General features: G+C 40.6%; 1 pseudogene across 1 annotated transcript in view; it reads left to right on the forward strand.

The window, feature by feature from the left end:
• Positions 1-10,592: 10,592 nt before the first annotated feature.
• LOC143849968 (putative disease resistance protein RGA3) overlaps positions 10,593-25,364 on the forward strand; it is a 31,252-nt pseudogene continuing 16,480 nt past the window's right edge. The window contains exons 1-3 of the transcript XR_013235917.1: positions 10,593-14,570; positions 15,203-15,246; positions 20,220-20,312. The product of XR_013235917.1 is annotated as a putative disease resistance protein RGA3 (transcript). The remainder of the gene's footprint in view (positions 14,571-15,202; positions 15,247-20,219; positions 20,313-25,364) is intronic.

The raw sequence follows: 25,364 nt of genomic DNA on the forward strand, positions 1-25,364 counted from the left end.
TGAGTACCCAAGTTTTGTGAACTGGGTTTCCAGAGAGTAAGAGTGAAACAAAGTCTGCAAAAAAGATTATTTATTTATAACAACAAATTGACAAATTTACAAAGTCACCTTTTTACGCTGAGATAAAGCGACCCAACGCCGCTATCATTCCTGTGAGCCGCTGGACTTCCCTGATGGTTTTTGGGGCAGTAAGCTCCATGACGGCTCTGATCTTTTCTGGATTTGCTTCTATCCCTCGCTGGCTCACCATGAATCCTAAGAACTTCCCCGAGCTGACACCAAATGTGCACTTGGTGGGGTTAAGTTTCATGTTGTGCTTCTTCAGGACCTGGAATGTTTCTCTGAGATCAGACGCATGATCCTGCGCACTCCGACTTTTGACCAGCATATCGTCTACATAGACTTCCATGTTACGGCCGATCTGGTTCTGAAAAAGTTTGTTCACAAGCCTTTGGTAAGTGGCTCCGGCATTTTTGAGGCCGAAGGGCATAACTCGGTAGCAGTAAGTCCCTTGATATGTGACAAAGGAGGTCTTTGGTATATCCGACTCATACATCCTGATCTGATTGTATCCGGAGAAGGCGTCCATGAAGCTCAACAGTTCATGACCCGCTGTGGCGTCAATGAGTTGGTCGATCTTCGGGAGTGGATAGCTGTCCTTAGGACAAGCCTTATTTAGATCGGTGAAGTCGACGCAGGTCCTCCATTTCCCATTAGTCTTCTTGACTAAGACTACGTTTGCCAACCAGTCCGGGTATCGAATCTCGCGAATGAAGTCAGCCTTCAGAAGCCTCTCCACTTCTTCTTTTATTGCCTGCCGCCTTTCGAAGGCGAAATGTCGTCTCTTCTGCTTCACCGGTCTGCAGGTTGAATCAACACCGAGCCTGTGTGTGCTGATCTCTGGATCAATGCCGGGCATATCGGCGGGAACCCATGCAAAGACATCTGCATTGTCCTGGAGAAAAGTGGTGAGCTGGTGCTGAATGTCGGTGCTGAGGGAGGAACCGATCAGAGCGACTTTCTCACTGTCCTCTGGGCACAGTGGGATGGAGAGGAGGTCTTCAGCAGGTTGAGTCCCTCTGAGCTCGTCCCTTACATCGAGCAGTTCAATTGGCAGTGACTCAACTGCATTTTTGCCTTTAAGTGCCGTTGCGTAGCACTCTCTGGATTGAGGCTGATCCCCTCGAACTTCCCCCACACCATTGGGGGTTATGAACTTCATTTTTTGGTGGTAGGCCGAGGCTACTGCACGGATGAGGTTCTGGCCAGGCCGTCCCAAGATAGCATTATAGACCGAAGTGGCCCTTACTACTAGAAAGTTGACCATGGCGAAAGCTTGACAAGGTGGATCTCCGACAAGAACAGGGAGCTCGATCTGCCCCACCACTTTCACGACCTCTCCGGAGAAGCCAAATAAATCTGAGTTTGCCGGCTTCAGACGGTCGTCGCCTATCATCATTTTCTCAAAGGCGTGGTAGTATAGAATGTCCGCCGAACTCCCATTGTCTACGAGGATTTTCTTCACCTCCCAGTTGGCGACGAGCATGGTTAAAACCAGTGCGTCGTCGTGGGGCAGGATAAGATTATCCAGATCTGCATCTGAGAAGGAGATCTCATTCTCCGTTCTCGTCTTTTTGCTGGTTGTGTGCACGGCGTTAACTCGCCGTGCATATGCTTTGCGGGCGGTAGAAGAGGTGCCCCCAGCTGCAGGCCCACCCATAATTGTACCGATGACCCCCCTTGGCTGAGGTTGGGGTGCCTCAGGCTGCGCATTGCCCAGCTGAGGAGTTTTGTCCCGAGCAGGAGGCTGCTGTGATCTTCGAGGGCTGCGGCCCTGAGGGCTCTTTCCTCTGCGCTCTTGGTTGCGGCCGTCAGTTCGGATATACTTTTTCAAATAGCCCCGGCTGATGAGTTGTTCAATTTCCTGCTTGAGTTGCCAACAATCATCTGTGTCGTGGCCGTGGTCCTTGTGGAACCGGCAGTACTTTGAGGGATCTCTCCTGTTTCCCTTGGAGATCATTCTAGCAGGCCACTTCACGAACTCTTCTTCGCTGATCGCCGCCAGTATGTGCTTTCTGGAGGTGTTGAGAGGCGTGAAGTTTTCTTCTCTTCTCTGAGGAGGCGGAGACTTCTCTCTCCTGGGAGGTTTATCCTCCCTGCGCTGCTTAGGGAGATTCTTCTCTTCGAGGTTATCCTCCGATTTGAATTAAGAGCTGCCAGTGTTTCTTCCACCGTTATGTACTCTTCTGCTCCGGCCATAAGATCCGCTAGTGAGTGCGGATTTTGTCGAGCCACCGCTCGACGGAATTCATTAGACCTGGCGCCTGCGAGGAGCGCATTCATTGCTGCTGAGGGATCTAGATTTGGCACTTGAAGTGCCTCCCTGTTGAATCGACGGACGAACACCTTCAGAGGCTCGTTGTCGTCCTGTCGCAAGGCCATCAGGGAAGCTGTTGTTTTCCTTGGCCTGCGGCTGCTCATGAAGTGGCGGACAAGATCCTCTCCAAAATCATCAAAATTGTTGATGGAGTTCGGTTTGATCCTGGAATACCAGTCTCTTACTGCGCCAGTTAGCGTCGTTGGAAACGCTCTGCAAAGAAAGCCATCGGAAGCTCCGTGGAGGAGCATAATTGTTCTGAACGTCTCCAAGTGGTCCACGGGGTCTGTAGTGCCGTCATACTGAGGGACGGCGGGCATTTTAAACCCTCTGGGTGCTGGGGCACCCAGAACATCATCAGTGAATGGCGTCCTACTTGAGAACGCCCTGGAGACGGGCCGGCTCTGGTCCTTCGCCAGTTCCTCTATCCGATGGTCCATCTCCTCCATTCTCTGTAGCTGCGGATCCGTCCTGTGGTCCAAGGACCTGATCCTTTCCACAGACTGGCTCGCCGCAGAGCCGGATTGGCTCTCCCGACTCATACGATGAGGTCGGCGCTTCGCTGGTGGCGCGCGATCTTCATGAGCTCGGCGCCTCTGTGCGGAGGGGGAACGCGACCTTTCACGGCGATGAGGCTCTGTTTGGGCATGCCTCGTCGCGGGGTGAGGGACTTGTCTAGTGGAATGATGAGTTCGGCCCTCACCATGGTGTGATGACTCTCCCCTATGGACGTCTGACCTTCCTTGAACAGATCGCGGAGCCTCTGGGGGAGGTTGAGGGGGTACTTGAAGTAGTTGCTGGTACTGCCCAACGAGGGCTGTCATCTGCTGAAATAGAGCTTGAACCTGCTCCGTGGTGGGCAAAGGATTCAGATGTTCTGAGCGAGCCGGGCTCTGATCTGCTGTAGCAGAAGCTGCTACTACTAGTGATGCAATTCGCTCGCTCCGGGTCCTGCGGGGTAGCGCGGTTTGGGTAGTCCGCGCCCGCGCAGTAGGCATCCGCGTACTCTTGCGTCCTGCCATTTTTGTGAGTGGGATGTGTAAAGACAGCTTTTAGTTCTGGGGTCCCACGGATGGCGCCAATCTGTTAGACCTAAAATCGGTAACAGGTACAGCAGTGATGTAAGAGCTGAGCTGGATGACTAGGGGAGCTGAGTCCTGAAGGACCGGAGTGAACGAGGAGTGAGGTGGTCGAGAAAGAGTCCTGCTATGAGGGCTGAGTCCTGCACAAGGCAAGCGAGGTCAGAAGACCAGACCGGGTTTTACTCCGAACAGGCCCTTCGACACTCAAGTCAGTATGAGCAGGAGTGAAGGGGAGATGTCTAAGAGTTTAGGGAGAGAAGGGATTTTCGCATTACCCATTGGTTTGAGCTTTGAATCCCTTTTTATAGGGAAAACCTGTTGAGGTGTCCTGGACAGGTGTCCAGGACAGATGGCGGCCTGTAAGAGGCTGGAGTTCACCTACTCCAGGACATGTGGCAGGCTGTGAGTGGCTGGAGTTCACCTACTCTGGGACAGGTGGCAGCCTGTGAGTGGCTGGAGTTCACCTGCTCTGGGACAGGTGGCAGCCTGTGAGTGGCTGGAGTTTTTACACCCCATCACATTCCATCCAATAACAACAAAAATACAGATAGATGGTAGATTTACTGATTTACATGAGAGAGAGATACAAATAGGATAGGTTTTGAAAAGGCAAATGTTATCAGCACTACTGTATTTTGATGAGGGCACTCCTCACTTTATTAAAAGTATGGTATGGCCCGCACCATAGGATGATTCAAACCGTCCATTAGATGGGCCACAGCCTAAATCAGTTGTACCCCAAAAATCATTTTCATACGTTGATCCTAACCCTCCGATCTGAGTGTTAGAGCGTTGATCCTAACCCTCTATAGATCGGAGGGTTAGGATCAACCTATGAAAATGATTTTTGGGGCACAACCGATTTAGGCTGTGGCCCATCTAATGGACGGTTTGGATCATCCTAGGGTGCGGACCATATCGCCTTTTAATAAAGTGAGGAGTGCCCTCATCAAAATATAGTAGTGCTGATAAATATTTCCCTTTAAAAAATGCCCTTATTCTATGGGGATGGAGGGAGACAGAGAGACTAATAGAGGTATTGAAAACTGTGTTTAGTTATTCCGTTTGGAGAGAGAGAGTCAGAGATATACAGAGACAGGTTTTGTAAAATGATTAGTTATTCCGTCTGGAGAGAGAGAGTCAGAAAGTGAAAAAGATAACGGGAAAACGACATGTGTTCCGTCTTTTCAAGTTTTGGGATGTGCTGTATAAAATATAATAATGATAATAACTCGGGTTTTTCCTGATTTTCGGGTTTTTGTCGTTAAACCCGGACCGCACCAGAAAAGCTCGGGTTTTTACTTCTCAAACCCGACCCAGCCCGAGACCCGGCCACTTTGAACCCGACCCATGGGTTTTGTCGGGCCGGGTAAAACCCGACCCAAGTTGCAACCCTACAAAAAGGCCATAATTTATACCGTTTGGAAGAAGAATTAACCTGAAGTAATTTAATTTGCATAAGGACCATTTTTTTGGTTGCATCCAAAAACACGACAAGTCACTTCCATAACCGTTATGTGTTTTGAAGTTAAATATGATATGGACTTCGAAGTTAAATATGATTATTTAGTTCTGTTTCTTTCAACCTAAAATGGGCGTCGAAAGAATGGATGTCAAATATCCACAACATCAAAATGGAATTATATTGTTGATTGGAGAGTGAAAGAATAATGATTTCAGAGAATTGACATTGGATTATGATGCCTTTTCTATCTGATAGCAAAGATGAAAATTGTTTAAACTCTTAGCATTGTTGTTTTAATTTCTTATATGGGTGTCTAGAACACCACTTTCATGATGATTGAACCTGGTGATAGCCACCGTAGACTGTACATATGAGAGCCACAACTGAATTTGCTCTGTCATAGGCTTTTGTTCAGAGAGAAAAATATTTGCAACTGCCTCAGCTCTATTCGTAGCTACCTAAATTCAACAATGTCATATTTCAATGCATTTTAGTGTAGAAAGACTACTTGTCAGACATTAAGCAAAAGCTTACTATACAAACAGATAGAATCCGGACTGGTTTTTAAAGCTATTTTGTGCTTGATGCACATTGGAGATCTCTTGTTCTACATCAAAAAGCTATATAGTTACTAAAAGAATTCATTTAAAAAAACAATTGTCTGTCCTACATCAAAAGACATAATGACTATAGAGTTTTGCAACTCATATAACAAAAAAATTATTAAATTCAGGATAAAAAAAGTTATGTATATCAGAAAATCAAACAACAAAAAAGCTATTTTCTTCTCTTACAAAACTCAAATAAAAGATCAAAACCCTTATTTATTTGAAGCTGCTACTCATAAATAAAAGAAAATACAAGAACCTTGGGGAAGAATAGAATCATGCGTGGAGATCATTGGAAGAGGAGGTAGGTGTTGAATTAGAAATGTGCAGACATGGAGAGAAGAGAGACGCAGGATGGTCGAGAAGGTTCTGTGGGAAGTTAGGGCCTTACGAGATTGGCATTAAAAGGGGTAAGATTTGGATGTCAGGAAGGGTGGAAGAATTGTGTAACGCCGTGACGCGACTGTGTAGATATTGTCCGGTTCTAGGCCGTAGCCCTCCCCGGTTTTGTTTTTCCTAAAGAAAACGCATCTAGGGAATGGGGGTCTACAACATATAACTCAGGAACTTTCTCTCACCCCTTCCGATGTGGGACTATTACAATCCACCCCCCTTAAAGGGCCCAACGTCATCGTTGGCACATCGTACTAGAGAAGGTACGGCTCTGATACCATATTTGTAACGCCCCGACCCGACCGTGTAGATATTGTCCGGTTCTAGGCCGCAGCCCTCCCAGTTTTGTTTTTCCCGAAGAAAACGCGTCTACACAGGAAATGAGGGTCTACAACATATAACCTAGGAACTTTCTCTCACCCCTTACGATGTGGGACTATTACAAATTGAGCAGGCCGGTGGTGTTATTTTTGACATCTATAGAGAGAGAGAGCTTTTAGTTTTTCACTTTGGATAGAGGAGGAGAGAGGGGGAGAGACTTTCGTGCAAAAAAGTGATTGGTGCAATGAAAAGTAAATGCGATGGCGTAGGTGGAGAAATAGGCCAGGGTTGGACGCATCTTTGAGGGGTGAAATTGGGCATCGAATGGCAACAATACCCCAATCACATTTGGAGGAGCGTAAGAAGGTCGAAGTAATCGACTACACGGAATTGAAATCTGACGGACTAAAAAGAAGGACATAAATGGAATTTTAGTTGAAGGAAAATAGCAGCGGGCATTTTGTTTTTGACTTTTTGGACATTTGCATAGGGTATTTGTTGCCAAAATGGCAAAAATGCCCTAAAGGAAGCACGAAATTTCATAAAGCTTTATCCTAAAGGACAGGAAGAATACGAATGGGATATAGTTGGGATTTGGGCTAAAGTGGGGAAGAAAATAGCCCATGATTCCCGCTTTATATATAGTATAAGGATTTGAGATGGACGACTAGTATGAATTTGATGGGTCTTGCTATTTTTGACAGTCTATGTGAAGTCAAGATGGAAAGATTTGTATGAATTTTGGGGCATGTAGAGGAGATCCAAAGCAAGGTCGATCAAGTGAACAGTTCAGATCAATTGACTATGGGGCCTACTATGAAGTCAAGATGGAAAGATTTGTGTGGTGCTCCTTGCTCGCCACATAAGTCTCAAAGATGAATTATTACATCTTTTTCTTTTTGTTCTGGCAGTCACAGTCAAAATTACTTTTCTTCCTGTGTAAAATTTGTTTTACACCCGTTCTACGTCAAAAGAATGATCCATGAGTTGTTTTTCCCCACTGCAAGAGGCTCTCTGTGCTGAAAAAAACAGAGGCGTTTTGAGTTCATAGTGATCTAATCTTGCTTTTTCTGAAGCACAATTTGTTAGTTCGTTGCTGCTTTCTTTGGTTTTTCTCTCCAATACAGAAAGAAGGTATGGAAAATCTATTACTGTCTCCTCTTGTTGATACAATCGTTGGCAAATTGATGGATTCAGTCATACAAGAGATTACATTACACTGGGGTGTCGATGGAAGAGGTCGAAAACTTATCCAGCACATTATCTGCAATTCAAGCTGTGCTTCAAGATGCTGAAGAACAGCAAGTAAGCAGTAATGCAGTGAAAGATTGGCTTCGGAAGCTTAAGGATGTTGCTTACGATGTGGATGATGTAGTGGACGAGTTTACAAATGAAGTGCTCCGATCAAAATTGGAAGGAAATATTCAAACCAGTAACAGGAAGCAGGTGCCCAGCTTATGCTTCTCTTGTTTTACTTCCAACCCAGTTAAGTTTCGACATGAGATCGGACATAAGATAAAAGAAATTCGGGAGAGATTGGATAAGATTGGACAGGATAGGCATCACTTTCTTCTGAAACAAGGAGATGCAGCGAGGCAGCGTGAAATAAAAAGGCAACGACAGATGAGCTCGTTAGTAGATGAATAAAAAATATGCGGTCGGGTTAACGATAAGGAGGAGATAGTAAAATTGCTATTGGATGAATCTGCTTCATCGTCATCGTCATCGTCTAAGGATATATCTGTTATTCCGATTGTCGACATTGGGGGCCTTGGAAAGACGACTCTTGCCCAGTTTCTTTACAGTGATAAAAGGGTGGGAGATCATTTTCCAGTTCGAGGATGGGTCTGCGTCTCTGAAGATTTTGATATGTGTAGAATAACAAAAGCAATTATGGAATCAGTGACAAAGAAACCTTTTGGTCTGAACGAAATCGATCCACTTCAAGTTAGCCTCAAGGAAGAATTGAGTGGCAAGAGATTTTTACTCGTCCTGATGATGTATGGCATGACAATCCTAATGATTTGCAGAGGCTACAGTCCCCATTCAGTTTCGGGGCAAAAGGGAGCAGAGGCTACAGTCCCCATTGGAGTATGAGAATTTTTCGCGTAAGTAGAATTTGATGCATGCTCCATCGCAACTAGGCCTAACAAATAAATTATTTGGATCATTGAACGGGTTCCTCTTCACCGGCTCATAATTTTTCTTTAAATGGTTTGTCTATGCATCATATAGAAACTCTCAAATGTGCGGTTTGCAAGTTGTCTCAGGGGAAAAAATGCAAAGAAACCTTAAAATGTGATATTTTACACGTAGATTTTTTTCAAGGAAAAACACCAGTGGAAAAGGTATATTAAAAGTGGGTGGTCCAACCATTCGGTGATCAAAACAATCTATCTATTGGTCCTGGTTGATGCTGAAATCTGGACTTCAGCCTAGGTTGGGTGTTGTAGATGAGCTTGGCTGTTTAGGATGACTTGCGAACACTGAGAATTCGTTAAAGGGCCCGGTGTTTGGACACGGGGGCACACTCCGATGCTCAAGTCAGAATGGAGTACCAAACTGTATAAATTAAACGCTAAAGGCAGGGAGAGCTTGAAGAGAAACAAATGGTGCGGTAGTGTGATGCATACTTTGGAGTTTGGTCCCCCTTTGGTAGACTAGTCCCTGTTAGATTGGAAAACTTAGCTTTAATGGAGTCCTTGTGATTGACCTACTTGACTAAGAAGTCGGTTTCCTTACTTATCCTCGCCGCCAGCTAGGCTTCCTATTAGGGCACGGGTTCTATGATTTTCTTCTGGAAGAGGTACGAAATGACTCTTGTGCCCTCGGTTGCCACTATGTGAACCTAAACGATATGTCTAGTTGGCATACGCGATCCTAAGCTCGTGCTGAACGAACATCCCAATCAACAACTTTTTAGTAGGTCAGATCAATGGATCCTATCATATGAACGTTGCAAATTAAAAAAGAGCCTAAGAGACACCATCTAGCAATTTCTTTCTCTTAACTCTAGGTTTGCAAACTACACATCTTGTCCATAAGATTAAGGCCTATGAAATCAATAGTTTAGGCACCTTTTGTTTTGGAGTTTGAGAATTGACCGAGTCCAAAATTGCTTATCGAACTAAAATCTTAACTCCATTCTGAGTCCAATAATAAGTTTTCGGACTCAATCAATTCTCAAAATCCCCTGTTTGTATTGGATTATGCCCTGTTTGTATTGGATTAGCACCCAAAATTGATTATGCCCTGTTTGTATTGGATTTTGAGTACTGATTGTGGGTCCAAAACTGATTAATGGACTAAAAATTAAACATGAATTTGAGTCCAATAATCAGTTTTGGACTCACAATCGGTTCTCAAAATACAAAATTGAGCCTTAGAGTTCTAATCTTGTTTTGGAGCTTCTCAATCGATCAATACTTTTTTCTAATGTGTGGTGCCTCAGTTGCTAGAACACGTAAATCATGAAGAATAATTATCGCTTTTTTGTCTTTTATGTAATGTGGGCACAATCAAGCTTGCTATTTCATTAAGTCGGTTACTATAGTGTGATGCTCCTTGTCGGCCATGACCGTAAGTACACACCACTTTTCAAGTCTACAAGAAGGGCTCTGTTTGGTTGCAGGCAATTACCTAGTAGATTAGTGATGTAAGTAGTCAATAAGGAGGAGGAGAGCCTTGGATTTACCTGGAACTTACCTCACAGAATATTGGTAGGTAGTTTTTGCTTGTCAACCAAGTGGAGTACTTGTAGGATGTGTCATTACCAATATATAGATAGAGAAAAAAGTAAGAGAGAGAGAGAGAGAGCATCATTCCCAATCAAACTTTGATTCTTGAGCACGTGAGTGTGGTAGACAAATTATTTCATCTTTGATTCTTAAAGTGGGTTGCTATTGTTTGATTCTCCTTGTCGGCCGCACGGAACAATAACATTAACTAGTGCTTAAATGGGCTCCATTTGATAGTAAAAATCTCCCCATCAAATGAATGACAATATGGGTCCCATCATTAACTAATCAGAGCCATTCATTTGATGTGTCCCGCTATTTTTGACCGTCTATGTGATGTCACGATGGAAAGATTTGCATGATTTTTGGGGCATATATAAAGTGAACGGTTAAGATCAATTAACTATTGGGCATACTATGAGATCACTAGAGCATTTTGGGTCCCATCTTTAACTTATCAGAGCCATCCATTTCATACCAGTCCACGTGATGTTAAGAATTGACGATTTGCAATAATTTTGGGGCATGGAGATCCAAAGCAAGGCCCAACGGTTCAGATTAATCTATATCCGATTGCTGGTCATTATTTCTTAGATTTCTTAGATTACTTGTTTTTCCCCACTGCAAGAGGCTCTCTGTGCTAAGAAAAACAGAGGCGTTTTGAGTTCATAGTGCTCTAAACTTGCTTTTTCTTTTTGAATCACGATTTGTTAGTTCGTTGCTTCTTTCTCTGGTTCTTCTCTCCAATACAGGAAGAAAGGTATGGCCGATCTATTACTGTCTCCTCTTGTTGATACAATCGTTGGCAAATTGATGGATTCAGTCGTACAAGAGATTACATTACTATGGGGTGTTGATGAAGAGGTCGAAAACCTATCCAGCACATTATCTGCAATTCAAGCTGTGCTTCAAGATGCTGAAGAACAGCAAGTAAGCAGTAATGCAGTGAAAATTTGGCTTCGGAAGCTCAAGGATGTTGCTTACGATGCAGATGATGTAGTGGACGAGTTTACAACTGAAGTGCTCCGATCAAAATTGGAAGGAAATATCCAAACCAGTAACAGGAAGCAGGTGCGCAGCTTATGCTTTTCTTGTTTTACTTCCAACCCAGTTAAGTTTCGACATGAGATAGGACATAAGATCAAAGAAATTCTGGAGAGATTGGATAAGATTGGGCAGGATAGGCATCACTTTCATCTGAAACAAGGAGATGCAGCGAGGCAGCGTGAAATAAAAAAGGCAATCGGTGACTAGCTCCTTAATAAACGAATCAAATGTATTCGGTCGGGATAACGATAAAGAGAAGATAGTAAAATTGCTACTGGATGAATCTGCATCATCGTCATCGTCCAAGGATATATCTGTTATTCCGATTGTCGGCATTGGGGGCCTTGGAAAGACAACTCTTGCTCAGTTTCTTTACAATGATAAACAGGTGGGGGATCATTTTCCAGTTCGAGGATGGGTCTGCGTCTCTGAAGAGTTTGATATGTGTAGAATAACAAAAGCAATAATGGAATCAGTGACAAAGAAACGTTGTGATCTTAACGAATTCGACCCACTTCAAGTTAGCCTCAAGGAAGAATTGAGTGGCAAGAGATTTTTACTCGTCCTAGATGATGTATGGCATGACAATCCTAATGACTGGCAGAGGCTACAGTCCCCATTCAGTTTTGGGGCAAAAGGGAGCAGAATTATAGTTACTACACGGAGTTCAACCGTTGCTAGAATCATGGGCACAATTCCCGACTATAATTTGGGTTGTTTAGACGAGGATGACAGCTGGTCCTTGTTTAGAGGACGGGCATTCATAGTGGAAAGCTCAGATGTATCTCCAAACTTAGTAGCAATTGGAAAAGAGATCGTGAAAAAGTGCAATGGGTTGCCTTTGGCAATAGAAGCTCTTGGAGGTCTCTTACGTTCAAATACCGATGAGAACAAGTGGAAGAATATCCTTGAAATTGAAATGTGGGAAATATCAAAGATGAGTAATGATATTATTCCAATATTAAAATTTAGCTACGATCATTTACCTGCATATCTGAAACAATGTTTTGTGTACTGCTCCCTGTTTCCAAAGGATTATGAATTTGATAAGGACACTCTAATCCAACTTTGGATTGCAGAAGGATTTATCCAATCTGAGAAGCGATTGGAAGACATAGGTTCAGAGTATTTTGATGACTTGACATGGAGGTCGTTCTTTAAATATTCTAGAGGGCTCTACGGATCATGCTACAAGATGCATGACTTAAATCATGACCTTGCGCAATCCGTTTCTGGTGATGAATACTTCAGAATAAAAAATAGCATCGACTCTTCGAATATCGCTGCAAAGGTTCGTCGTGCATCAATATGGCAATGCAATGAACACTCACGAATTTTCGAGTCCTTTCGTAAATCTGAGAGGTTGCGCACATTTCTGCTACCGCCAAGGTACGAAACACTCACTAAGCAAGTTGCTCATGATTTCTTCCTAAAATTGAGATGCTTACGGGTGTTAGATTTGGGTGATGCTTGTGTAAGAGATTTGCCAGATTCTATTGGCGAATTAAAATATTTGAGGTACCTTGATCTCTCTTCTACGACTATTGCAACCTTGCCTGAATCAATAGGTAGGCTCTATAATCTGCAAACACTGAAACTTTGCCGTTGCGAGCAACTTGCTGAGCTACCAAAGTCCACCAGTAACCTAATTAACTTACGGCATCTCGCTTTGCAGGGTTGTAAGATTTCTACGCCGCCGGAACTTGGGAAATTAATAAGTCTTCAAACACTGACTATATTTGTTGTGGGCAAAGAAAGTGGATGTGGAATAAGGGAGTTAAAGAACTTGACAGAGTTGAGGGGAAATCTTCACATTTCAAATTTAGAGAATGTGATTGATGGGAAGGAAGCCAAGGAAGCCAATTTGAAGAAGAAAGAGCACCTTGACAAGTTAATATTGCAATGGAGCAATAATAATCCACGAGATGTTGCAGTTGATGAGGAGGTACTTGAAGGCCTCGAACCTCACACCAACCTCAAAACCCTAATGATTTTATCATATGGTGGTGTTAGTTTCCCAAGGTGGATGGTGAGCGGTAATTTGACGAATCTGAACACTGTTAGTCTCGCTCGATGTTTGAATTGCCAACAACTTCCACCCCTTGGACAGCTACCTTTCCTCAAGAAGCTCAAGATTAATGGAATGGATGGATTGAAACATATTGAAGTTGAGTATATTGGTGGGTCCAATAAGGTTATTAAGGGTTTTCCATCATTGGAGGAGTTAGAGCTTGTAGACATGCTGAATTTGGAGGAATGGTGTGGAGCAAGGGAAGGGGACATGCCATGCCTTGGTACACTAAAAATATCAAATTGTCCTAAGCTGCAGAGATTTCCCCACCTCCCATCCATTAATAATTTGGAATTAAGAAACTGTAATGAGATGGTATTGGCCTCGGTTCCTTGCCTCACTACTCTAAAGTCGTTACAAATTCGCTCTACTAAAGGCTTGATATCCTTACCCCCTGGATTTCTTCAACCCTTAACCGCACTTGAGAAATTGGAGGTCAGTGACTGTAATGAGTTGGTGTCTTGGCCAAAGGAGGTCGGGTTGCATGACCTTCCTTCTCTCCAATATTTAAAAATTGAGTTGTGTCCTAAACTCGAGTCATTGGGAGACGACGAGGAGGGCCTTCCCATCACGCTTAGATCTCTCCAGATACTCTACGGTTGTGATAGCCTCAAGTGTATGCCTACAAGGGGGCTAGGAAAACTGAGTACCCTCCAACATCTGGACTTGGTTACTCAATGCCCATTCTTGCCAGCGGAGGAACTGCCCATCACTCTTCAATCCCTTACGATATTCTCATGTTCTAATCTTAAATCCATGTCCAAGGGGATTTTCAACAACCTTACATCCCTCAAAGAATTGGTAATTAAAAATTGTCCGCAATTGGAGTCATTGGCAGGCGAGGAGGAGTTACCCACCGCGCTTACATCTCTCTCGATCTCCAACTGTCCTAATCTCAAACCCCTATCCAAGGGGATGGGTAATAACCTCACCTCCCTCGAACAATTATATATTTATAACTGTCCACAACTAGAGTCATTGCCAAACATCATCGGCCTCCCTAAAATGACAATTATAAAGTGCCCTCTAATGCAGCAGTTTTCAGAGGGAATGCTCGACATGCTTACATTTCTCTCAGTTGATAATGTTGAGATCTTTTCTAACAACCTTACATCCCTCCAAACCTTGGATATTTCTGAATGTTCACAACTCGAATTCTCTCCAAGCATGCTACTGCCCCCCACGCTTAAAACCCTCGTTATCAATTCGTGTGATAATCTGAAATCCCTGCCCAAGGGGATGTTGAAGAACCTCACCTCCCTCAAAACATTCAGGATTGATCTGTGTCCTCAACTCCTTTCCTTGCCAGTGGAAGAGCTGCCCACCACGCTTCAGAGATTACAAATTCATGGCTGTCCGGAAGTAGAGAAACAGTGTCAAAAGGACGGAGGCCAATATTGGCCCAATATCTCACACATCCCCAAAATATGGATAAATTACTCGAGGGTTTGAAGACTACTCTGGAGAAGGTACACGACTGTCTCTCCTCTTGGCTTTTGTTTTATTTATTTTTGGTATGTAAGATGGGATTGAACCTCCGACCTCCAGGTTGTTGAAAAAGCCTTAACCATTGAGCTAGAGGTTCAATCCCAAATTAGGGCTCTTGGATTTTATTAATCATATGAATAGATTTCAATCCATTATTTATTTTAAAGAATAGTAAACCTCAATTTCTCTCTATCTCTTTTCATTTCCTCATTTTCTCTCTTTCAAAACAAAACAAAGGAAACAGTTAATTTACTGGAATTCCAGGCTCATAAAGAGATTTTTTTTCAGGTTCTTTAATTTTTCATTGTATCTCAAAATTTCTTGTCTTAGTCTTGCCATACAGTAGATTATGACTTGTTTAAGACAAAAGGAACCCTAACTAGGATGAATTTACCTTACATGCTTCATTGAATTTATGCTCTGTTTTGAACTCTATGGTTCAATCCTAAATTAGGGCTCTTGGATTTTATTAATCATACGAATAGATTTCAATCCATTATTTATTTTAAAGAATAGTAAACCTCAATTTCTCTCTATCTCTTTTCATTTCCTCATTTTCTCCCTTTCACTTTCTTACAAAAAAAGGAAATAATTAATTTTACTGGAATTTCAGGTTCATAAAGAAGGACACTCATCCGCGAAAAATTAAAAGAAAAGGCAAGTGAAAATTACACCACTTTCTTCTCCCCAATCCAATCATTTCTTTAATTTTTTCATTATATCTCAATTATTTTTGTCTTAGTCTTTGCCTAATATACAGTAGATTATGACTTGTTTGAGACAAAAGGAACCCTAACTGGGATGAATTTATCTTTTATGCTTCATTGAATTTATGCTCTGTTTTGGACCCTTTGATTTATGTTCCTTGGGTGGAGTGTTTGTTGTACTTTTCTTTGTTTTCCTTTTTCAACAAGTTTCAACTAATCCTTGAAGAAGAAAAAATATATCTTTGTATATGCCAACTTCTGTTAGAACTGAGCATCAAAACTCTGTTAATTTTTAGGTTGAGAGGTACATGCAAGATGTGATGCTAGTAGAATGCTTTCTTTGTTAGTATGTCTAGGTTGAAATATGTTAATCTAAAATCAAATTCCAAATTAGTTGATGTGATGCTAGTAGAATACTTGTGTAAGAGATTTGCCGGACTCTTTGTTCTAGCTCTATAGATTAGAATGGAACAACATGATGCTGGAAAAAACATCTACTCAAAGAAATTCTAGATGCCCATACAAAATTCTGTCTTACATGGTTCAAAGTAGGTTAAATGTTTTTCTTTGTTGTATGTCTAGGTTGAATTTTTATTCTCCAAAATCAAATCTGACATTAGTTGATATGATGCTATTAGAGTGGTTCTTACATTTTTCTTCATTTATTTTCGAATTTACTTACCTAGTAGTCTAGAATAAATTGTTACCTTTTTTATAACAAAAAGAATTCAACTGGGATGAATTTACCGAGTACCCATCGCTGAATTTAAGCACTGTTCAGGCTGCTTTAGTTCTTATGTGTTTTCCTTTTCTTTTTCCTTTATTGGCTTTTTCCCTTGGTGCAGTATATGTTTTATTTTTCTCTGTTCTCCTTTTACAATTAGTTTCAGTTTCTCCAGAAGAAAAAAACTGTCTTCATTAAGAATGTGATCAATATGTGTAACTAAGATCTATGCATAGTTAACTTTATTAATGTCAAACAAGCCACCATGGATTTTTATTGAGCTTTCTATTCATTGGTCGTTCCTTGTTATTATTCTTTGTATCTTTTTTATTCGTGATTTGATTTGCAAACAGTTACATTCCATATGCTTATAAGAAGATGGAGTGGTGTCTAAAGGTTTCTCTTTTGCATTTATTACAGCAACTTCTATTAGAACTTAGCATCAACATTGAATTAATTTTCCAACTTGCCTGTACCTATGTCTCTATCTCTCCCTCTTTCTCACACGTGTGCACACACATTGAATTTTTTTGCTAAATAAGAAAAATTAAAAACACACACTCAAACACACTGGCATATTGACTTCTTTTTTGTTAAATAAGAAAGAGTTAAACACACACACACACACACACACACACACATGTTAACTTAAGTTGCTTCATTGGACCTTTCTTAGTTGCAACTTTTTATTGCTCTAAACTTTCTCCAATTTCTTTCAAATTCTCATCTACTCTTTTAGTTTAGGCCTACCAAATAAAGAATGATAAAGAAGTTGGAGGTTATATCCTAGCTCACCTACCCAAAAAAAATGAATGATCCCTGCCTGTTTCCATATGTTTCCCCTTCTCCGTCATTTTTGGATGCCTTTTTCCATTCACCGAGGTTAGTCAAAAGTCTCAGTTGGGGCTAAATGTGATTCTAAAGACTGTATCCATGATTTCTTGTACAAGAAAAGATAAATGGGGAACTGTGGTTTCTGGATTCAGAATTAATACAATATAGTAGACAACAAAAAGTTGACCTTTTACTTCTTCTTTGTAAAGAATTTCCTTTTGGGGGTCTATTTATGAAATATATTATGTTAGAATAAGCTTATTATTTCCTTTCATATAAACTTAATCCTATATTAGATAGTTTCTATAGACTGAACATGTTCTCAAGCCAATTTGGTTGGGAAGAGTTCATTTCATTGTCATCCATTTTAAGTTTCTATATATGGATTTCAGTCCAATGACCAATTTGCTTTTGTAAAATTACATCCAAGGTTGTTTTGGATTTTTCTTTATCCCAAACTATCAACCACCCTACGCAATAATGTCAACTCATCTTGCTAAATCTGGAGAAAATTGTCTTTCTTCCATCATAGTACCTCCATATCCAGTCTAAGATTAAATTTCCTTGAAGCAGAGACCAGAAAATTTTCATAAAGAAGGAAATATTCCTTTATTCAAGCCTCCAAATGCCTATACTATCTTCTCCAAAGGAGGATTATTGCATGATCCATTCATATTCATAAATAGAGTTCATCTTACATGACAAAATATAAAAATTAAGCTTCATTGGAAGGGACTGATCGTTCCTTTTTCCATATTTGTCTATTGATCTCAGTCTTAATGTATAAAAATTAATCCCAGTTGATTCATGCCAAGCCTCCAGAGCCCAATATGAAACATGATTGCTGAAACTTCAAACAGTGCTTAGGAACATGCATATCTAGTAGTCATGATTAATGTACAATTTATGTAAATCAAAAGTAAACACAACATGAATTGGAAGATTTTTTTAATGTATGAAGAGAAACCAATGCTGCAGCCATCTATTGTCAAAAAGGTGCTGCCCAAGGGGGTGAACATCCCTCTCCTCATCATCCCCTCCAACTTGATCGATCAGGAGAGCATTATATACGATTATAATACTTTTCTTTCATTAATTCCCTGGTAGGGGTCCCCCAAACCCCAGCTTACCCACCCAAAAAACTTTAATTCGAACAATGAAGTGGAGAGATAGAAAATTTTAAAAATTCCTATAGAAATTTCCCAATAAATAAAAAAATTCCAAAATCATGAACTGTTTTTTCATAGAAGCAGTAAAAAATATCCATTAAAATTAGCAATCATGAATTGTTTGTGAATAAAAATTTCCATTGAAAGGAATAATCATGAACTATTCCATTGAAAGGTTACCATGAATTATGTGGAGAGTCCTTGTACAAAAAGCTTCTTCTAATGTCTACACCATAACTTTCTAGTCCTAAACTGATAGTACTTTCTAAATGAACCCAAAAAAATGTCTCCTTGGTAATCTATAACTATTGAAACTTAAGTAAGTAATAATATTCTTTGCCTAGAAAACTCAGAAAAAGCAACTTTTAAATTATAAAAACTATCGATTTACCTACTTCCGAGAAACAAACGATGACTATTTCTCCTATTACATGTTTGACGAAAATTCAAAGCTATCCAAATACAAATAGCTAGAACATGGGTACAAAGCACAAAGAAGGATGGGGAGGAGATAAAGATAATTTCAATGCCAACGATAAAATAACATTTAACGCTACCCGGAAGTTGAAGGGAAGAAAGGCTGCTCGGCAATTCTATATTCCTCACAATTACCAGCTTTCAATCTTTTAAGTATAAATGTCATATCAATCAAAAGTTCCATACATGAACCATGAACCAACTCCCTTATCTGATATAGGCTATCATTGAAGATTTCGAACAACTTACAAATAATAGCAAACTATGAAAGATAAAGTTATGCAACCTACAATGCATGGAAAATTCAAATACTAACTGCATTCATCCTAGAAACAGTCTACAATGCATATAGGTCAACGATTGGCAACTCATAACTACCATTTGGACCCGCAATATGTGGTCACAGTAGATTGACCCTCATTCTTTTCTCTATTCAAATTCCTTCTTTTTATGTTTTATTTTTTTGAAAAGGTAACAGATTTTTTTATTGCTGTAAGAGTAAATACAACAGAGGGGACGAGACATCCCACAAGTGTAAAAACCCATGCAGCATGGAGCCTGAAACTTCCAGTCCACCCATAAGCATACCAACTAATAGCAGACTCACCAATATGCCTCCTTTTTATGTTAACTTCCTTTTCGACTCTTTCTTTTATTCTTTTTAATTTCGTCCACTTTTATCATGGCAAAGATGGCCTCCCCCTTGTGAACCGTGTGACTTATATTCTTTGGATGACATCATTCTCCCTCGCTTGGAAAGAAAGTCGCCATTGGGTTTTCATTCAACTCACCATTTGGAACTCCACACAAGTGAACATCTTGCCAAAAAACAAAAGTAGCTTGCATCAGAAGCCATCCAATGAGACTATTTTTTGCCTTGAATGTGGTCTTCCCATTCATTACCCGAGTTGATTCGGATTTGATCTAGCCACTTCTTAGTTTGACTTTGTTGAACATTCTGTACTAGCGAGCATTTCAAACATGTCATCTATCTACGTCTATCCGTGCATGTTGATTTCTGTTTATTATGGTATTTTAGTTTTTTGGTAATTTCTTTTATGCAAAATACGTTGTCAAGCTCATTAATAGAACAAAGAAAAACAGATTATTTTCCCCTATGAAGGATTTCTCCTCTCTCTCTCTCTCTTACATGATTATAGAAGATATTACACCATTCCATACAATAGGGATCAAGTTCCCTTAACAAGGGATTGAGTTTAACATCCTATTAGATGCACAGTTTTCCTTCTTACACCCTTCGAAGCCATAGATCCTTTTTCCTCTTCTATATAGTTCTCAATTCTATCTTCTTTTCAAAACCCTTATCCATCTCTCTCCAAAAATGGAAATCCCACACAGGTCATACTCTCCTCTTTAAAAATTTTTAGCAAAAATTTTATTATCGTCTCACTGTAGACTCTTCCAACAAATTATTTCTACGAGTACAAGGTCATTCAATTCTTTATTATTCAGTTACGTTTTTCTGAATACCCATTATCGTTTGAATTATCTACTTGTTTAGATGTTGCTTTAGTTGAACATGCAGCGAAAAGAATTTTCATCCTATAGTTTTTCTACAACTTTACATTCCATGACTTTATTTATCTCAAAATTGTTATGTTTTTGTATTCCATCTAAGCAATAAATCAAAGACGTACCAAATTGACGCGAAGTTCAAGTAATATATATTTCAACTTACATGCTAATCTTTTCATTCAGGTTAAGCGAATTCAGCGGGCACCATTCTCTTATGGAACAATACAGATGGCATATTATCTAAATATGCAGTCTGGAACGGATCTTGAACATCATGTAAGTATAGAATTTAATAACCAATAGGTACCTCCGTACAAAAAAAGTTATGCTTGGTTACTATGCAATTCATGATTTCCTTCTTACCAACCACAAAGATAAATCTGCATACATTTTGATGTTTTCCTTTCCTTTTGTATTGTTATATTGGTCTGATGCTTCAGGACTTCCTAAGGGAGCCTCATGAACTGTCTTTTGACCCAATATGTGGTTTTTTTTTTAGAATAGAACAAAAAAGGAAGAAGAAACAAGTTCAGAGAGTTGAATTGCAATATTCTTAATAGCTACCACAAATTCAAATCGCCAATAATGAAATCTCCATTACCAATTCTATGTAAAATGCCTCTAGATGGTCACTATTTCTTAGATTTCTATCTTCTGACCATGATAAGAACGTGTAGGCGATGTAGCTAGATGTTTTTTTCCTTTGTGTGGTGCTCCTTGCTCGCCACTTAAATCTCAAAGATGAAGTATTGCATCTTTTTCTTTTTTGGTCTCGCTGTCACAATCAAACTTACTTTTCTTCCTGTGTAAAATTTGTTTTACACCCATTTTACGTCAAAAGAATGATCCATTACTTGTTTTTCCCCACTGCAAGAGGCTCTCTGTGCTAAAAAGAAAAGAGGCGTTTTGAGTTCATAGTGCTCTAAACTTGCTTTTTCTTTTTGAATCACGATTTGTTAGTTCGTTGCTTCTTTCTCTGGTTCTTTTCTCCAATACAGGAAGAAGGTATGGCCGATCTATTACTGTCTCCTCTTGTTGATACAATCGTTGGCAAATTGATGGATTCAGTCATACAACAGATTACATTACTATGGAGTGTTGATGAAGAGGTCGAAAACCTATCCACCACATTATCTGCAATTCAAGCTGTGCTTCAAGACGCTGAAGAACAGCAAGTCAACAGTAATGCAGTGAAAGTTTGGCTTCAGAAGCTCAAGGATGTTGCTTACGATGCAGATGATGTAGTGGACGAGTTTACAACTGAAGTGCTCCGATCAAAATTGGAAGGAAATATCCAAACCAGTAACAGGAAGCAGGTGCGCAGCTTATGCTTCTCTTGTTTTACTTCCAACCCAGTTAAGTTTCGACATGAAATAGGACATAAGATAAAAGAAATTCGGGAGAGATTGGATAAGATTGGACAGGATAGGTATCACTTTCATCTGAAACAAGGAGATGCAGGGAGGCGGCGTGAAACAAAAAGGCCACCACAGATGAGCTCGGTAGTAGATTTGTCGGCATTGGGGGCCTTGGAAAGACAACTCTCGCCCAGTTTATTTACAACAATAAACAGGTGCGAGATCATTTTCCAGTTCGAGGATGGGTTTGTGTCTCTGAAGATTTTGATTTGTGTAGAATAACAAAAGCAATCATTGAATCAGTGACAAAGAAATCTTGTGATCTTAATGAAATCGATCCACTTCAAGTTAGCCTCAAGGAAGAATTGAGTGGCAAGAGATTTCTACTCGTCCTAGATGATGTATGGCATGACAATCCTAATGACTGGCAGAGGCTACAGTCCCCATTCAGTTTTGGGGCAAAAGGGAGCAGAATTCTAGTTACTACGCGGAGTTCTAGAGTTTCTAGAATCATGGGCACAATCCCCGCCTATAATTTGGGTTGTTTAGACGAGGACGACGGCTGGTCCTTGTTTACACAACGGGCATTCATAGTGGGAAGCTCAGATGTATCTTTGAACTTAGTAGGAATTGTAAAAGAGATTGTGAAAAAGTGCAATGGCTTGCCTTTGGCAATAGAAGCTCTTGGAGGTCTCTTACGCTCAAATACTGATGAAAACAAGTGGAAGAATATCCTTGAATGCGAAATGCGGGAAATATCAGAGATGAAAGATGATATTATTCCAATATTAAAGGTTAGCTATGATCACTTACCTGCATGTCTGAAACAATGCTTTGTGTATTGCTCGTTGTTTCAAAAGGATTATGAATTTGCTAAGGACACTCTAATCCAACTATGGGTTGCAGAAGGATTTATCCAACCTGAAGGAAGGAAGCGATTGGAAGACATAGGTTCAGAGTATTTTGATGACTTGACATGGAGGTCGTTCTTTAAATATTCTCGAGGGTCTTACAAGATGCATGATTTAATTCATGACCTTGCACGATCAATTTCTGGTGATGAATACTTTAGAATGGAAACTAGTAATCATAAATTGGAGGACGTTGAGTGTTGGAATATCCCTTCAAAGGTTCGTCGTACATCGGTATGGCAATGCGATGAAGGCTCACAAATTTATGAGTCCTTTTATGAATCCAAGAGAATACGCACATTTCTTCAATTGCTAATGCGCCAAACACTCACTAAGCAAGTTGCTCATGATTTCTTCCTAAAATTGAGATGCTTACGGGTGTTAGATTTGGGTGGTACATAAATCAGAGAATTGCCGGATTCTATTGGCGAATTAAAATATTTGAGGTACCTTGATCTCTCTGGTACGGATATTGCAACCTTGCCTGAATCAATAACTAGCCTCTATAATCTGCAAACACTAAAACTCGGTGATTGCTTGCTACTTGTTGAGTTACCGAAGAACACCAGCAACCTAATTAACTCACGACATCTCGCTTTGAAGGGTTGTAAGATTTGTACCCCGCCGGAACTTGGGAAATTAATAAGTCTTCAAACTTTGACTATATTTGTTGTGGGCAAAGAAAGTGGATGTGGAATAAGGGAGTTAAAGAACTTGACAGAGTTGAGGGGAAATATTCACATTTCAAATTTGGAGAATGTGATAGATGAGAAGGAAGGCAAAGCAGCCAATTTGAAGAAGAAAGAGTACCTTGATGAGTTGACATTAGAATAGCAATAATAATCCACGAGGTGTTGCAGTTGATGAGGAGGTCCTTGAAAGCCTCCAACCTCACACCAACATCAAAACCCTAAAGATTTTATCATATGGTGGTGCTAGTTTCCCCCGGTGGATGATGAACGATAATCTGATGAATCTGAGCACTGTTAGTCTCTATCGATGTTTGAATTGCCAACAGCTTCCACGCCGTGGCCAGCTACCTTTCCTCAAGAACCTCAAGATTAATGGAATGGATGGATTGAAACATACTGAAGGCGAGTTTATTGGTAGGTCCAATAAGGTTATTAAGGGTTTTCCATCATTGGAGGAGTTAGAGCTAGTAAACATGCCGAATTTGGAGGAATGGTGTGGAGCAAGGGAAGGGGACATGCCATGCCTAGGTACACTAAAAATATCAAATTGTCCTAAGCTGCAGAGATTTCCCCACCTCCTATCCATTAATAATTTGTACTTAGGAGGCTGTAATGAGATGGTATTGGCCTCGGTTTCTTGCCTCACTACTCTAAAGTCATTACAAATTAGCTCTATTAAAGGCTTGATATACCCCCTGGATTTCTTCAACCCTTAACCGCACTTGAGAAATTGCATGTCACTGAATGTAATGAGTTGGTGTCTTGGCCAAAGGTGGTCGGCTTGCATGACCTTCCTTCTCTTCAATATTTAGGAATTTACCAGTGTCCAAAACTCGAGTCATTAGGAGATGACAAGGAGGGCCTTCCCACCACGCTTAGATCTCTCCAGATACCCTACGGTTGTGATAGCCTCAAGTGTATGCCTACAAGGGGGCTAGGAAAACTGAGTTCCCTCCAACATCTGGACTTGGTTACTCAATGCCCATTCTTGCCAGAGGAGGAACTGCCCATCACTCTTCAATCCCTTACGATATTCTCATGTTCTAATCTCAAATCCATGTCCAAGGGGATTTTCAGCAACCTTACGTCCCTCAAAATATTGAAGATTAGAAGTTGTCCGCAATTGGAGTCATTGGAGGAACTGCCCATCACTCTTCAATCCCTTGAGATATTCTCATGTTCTAATCTCAAATCCATGGCCAAGGGGATTTTCAGCAACCTTACGTCCCTCAAAGTCTTGGAAATTAGAAATTGTCCGCAATTGGAGTCATTGGCAGGCGAGGAGGAGCTACCCACCGCGCTTACATCTCTCTCGATCTCCAACTGTCCTAATCTCAAATCCCTATCCAAGGGGATGTGTAATAACCTCACCTCCCTCGAATATTTATATATTAATAACTGTCCACAAATAGAGTCATTGCCAAACATCATCGGCCTCCGTAGAATGACAATTATAAAGTGCCCTCTAATGCAGCAGTTTCCAGAGGGAATGCTCGACATGCTTACATATCTCTCAGTTGATAATGTTGAGATCTTTTCTAACAACCTTACATCCCTCCAAGAATTGAATTTTTGTCAATGTTCACAACTCGAATTCTCTTCAAGCATGCTACTGCCCCCCATGCTTAAAACCCTCGGTATCTATTCTTGTGATAATCTGAAATCCCTCCCCAAGGGGATGTTGAAGAACCTCACCTCCCTCAAAAGTTTGACCATTGGTGCCTGTCCTCAACTCCTTTCCTTGCCGGAGGATGGGCTGCCCACCATGCTTCAGAGATTACAAATTCATGGCTGTCCGGAAGTAGAGAAACAGTGTCAAAAGGACGGAGGCCAATATTGGCCTAATATCTCACACATCCCCATCATATGGATAAATTACTCGTGGGTTTGAAGACTAATCTGGAGAAGGTACACGACTGTCTCTCCTCTTGGCTTTTGTTTTATTTTCTTTTTGGTATGTAAGATGGGATTGAACCTCCGACCTCCAAGTTGATGAAAAAGCCTTAACCATTGAGCTAGAGGTTCAATCCCAAATTAGGGCTCTTGGATTTTATTAATCATATGAATAGATTTCAATCCATTATTTATTTTAAATGGATTTCTCTCTATCTCTTTTCATTTCCTCATTTTGTCTCTTTCACTTTCTTACAAAACAAAACAAATAATTAATTTTACTGGAATTCCATCTTCATAAAGAAAGGACACTGATATGAGATTTTTTTTTTCAGGTTCTTTAATTTTTCATCATAGCTCAAAATATCTTGTCTTAGTCTTGCCATACAGTAGATTATGACTTGTTTAAGACAAAAGGAACCCTAACTAGGATGAATTTACCTTATATGATTCATTGAATTTATGCTCTGTTTT

The sequence above is a fragment of the Tasmannia lanceolata genome, unplaced genomic scaffold (genome assembly GCF_043159265.1).
Source record: "Tasmannia lanceolata isolate RefF3 unplaced genomic scaffold, GAP_Taslan_0.1 ptg000018l, whole genome shotgun sequence".
Taxonomy (NCBI): Eukaryota; Viridiplantae; Streptophyta; class Magnoliopsida; order Canellales; family Winteraceae; genus Tasmannia; species Tasmannia lanceolata.